We start from the raw sequence: 1454 nt of genomic DNA, 5'->3' as shown, positions 1-1454 counted from the left end.
CTGATGTTAGGAGGGACTGACAAACTGAAGATCTAATGAAGACAGATTTAAGTACTCTGTAATTTTTCTACAGATTTTCCCTTTTGGTGGCTTTTAAATGGCTTTTGTACTCAATAGGAACAGGGAGAAAAACAGACTTTCGGTAATTTAATGATCCAACCAACAATCATTTCTTGAAGGCGAACAATGTGCCCAACACTGTTAAGTAGGGTAACATTTATCAGAGTGGGTCATCGGTAAACATTTACTGAACATAGTTTTTCCCTGTCCAGTTATGAATATCACAGAATGAATACACACTAAACAGTGTGATTCTGACAAGTGTAAAAGCTACTTGAGGAAGAGCAGGATTAGATTAGGATTTAAGTGCTAGAGAAGGTTTGTTTGTTCAAATAAGTTTATTGGGCACCTTCTGGATTTCAGGCACCATAGCTGGGATATAAGGTTAAAATTCTCTGGTCCTCACCCTCAAGGAATTCACAGCCTAGGAGATGGATACACACACACACACACACACACACAATTACCAATTACATTGAATGTAATAAATAATAACAATTTAACTATTAATGATGTGCTGCACGAGCATGAGCTCAGAGGAAGGAGCCCCTGCCTAGGGAATAAGAGGCTTCTCAGGACATGTGACATTTGAGCTGGATCTTGAAGAATGAGTTAGAGAAGAGAGACTAGGTATTCCAAAAAGAAAATAATAAAAAGCACACAAAACACTTTTTATAAGGAGGGAGACAACTTTCCTCCTGGTTATTCTTCAGGGCACATCACATTTTCAATGGTCATGATGGTCCACGTGTATTTAGGATTGAATGCTTCCCAGCTGCCACAGAGAGGAGCTGGGGGCGCAGGAGAGCCCGGTCTAGACCCGCGGACCTACAGACCCGTGAGCGTTCATAAATGACTGTATTTGTTCTACAGGTGTTCTAAACCGTAGAGCGTGGGTGGTTTGTTATGCAGAAATCGTTGACCAATGCAGAGGCATTATCATCCAGTTACCTACGGCGTCAATTAAAGGGCATAGGAAGAGAAGAATGGAGTCGTTTTTTTCTGACAGCCCAAGAGAGTATACATAGGAGAGAAATCAAAAGCAGCATCAGTCATGGTTTTCCAGAGAAACAGAGCCAAATGTGTGTGTGTACCTATATATGTATGTATACAGACTTATTTTAAGGAATTGGCTTATGTGATTGAGGAGGAAGGTAGCTCCAAAATCTGCAGGGGAGGCCAGCAGAGTGGAGACACGAGGTAAAGTTGCCTTTGGAGTCCAAAGGCAGTTAGCTGGCAGAATAGCTCCTCGCTGGAGGAGATTAGTCCTTATTCTCTTAAAACCTTCAACAGATTGGATTAGACCCATCCACGTTATAAAGGGTCGCTTTATGCCAAGTCTACCAATTTAAATGTTAATCTCAGACCGAAAAAAACACCTTCATAGAAACATC

Source organism: Ailuropoda melanoleuca, chromosome 2, assembly GCF_002007445.2.
Source record: "Ailuropoda melanoleuca isolate Jingjing chromosome 2, ASM200744v2, whole genome shotgun sequence".
NCBI classification, from domain to species: Eukaryota; Metazoa; Chordata; class Mammalia; order Carnivora; family Ursidae; genus Ailuropoda; species Ailuropoda melanoleuca.
The sequence above is the reverse complement of the archived record's forward strand: the minus strand, read 5'-3'. Positions refer to the sequence as shown.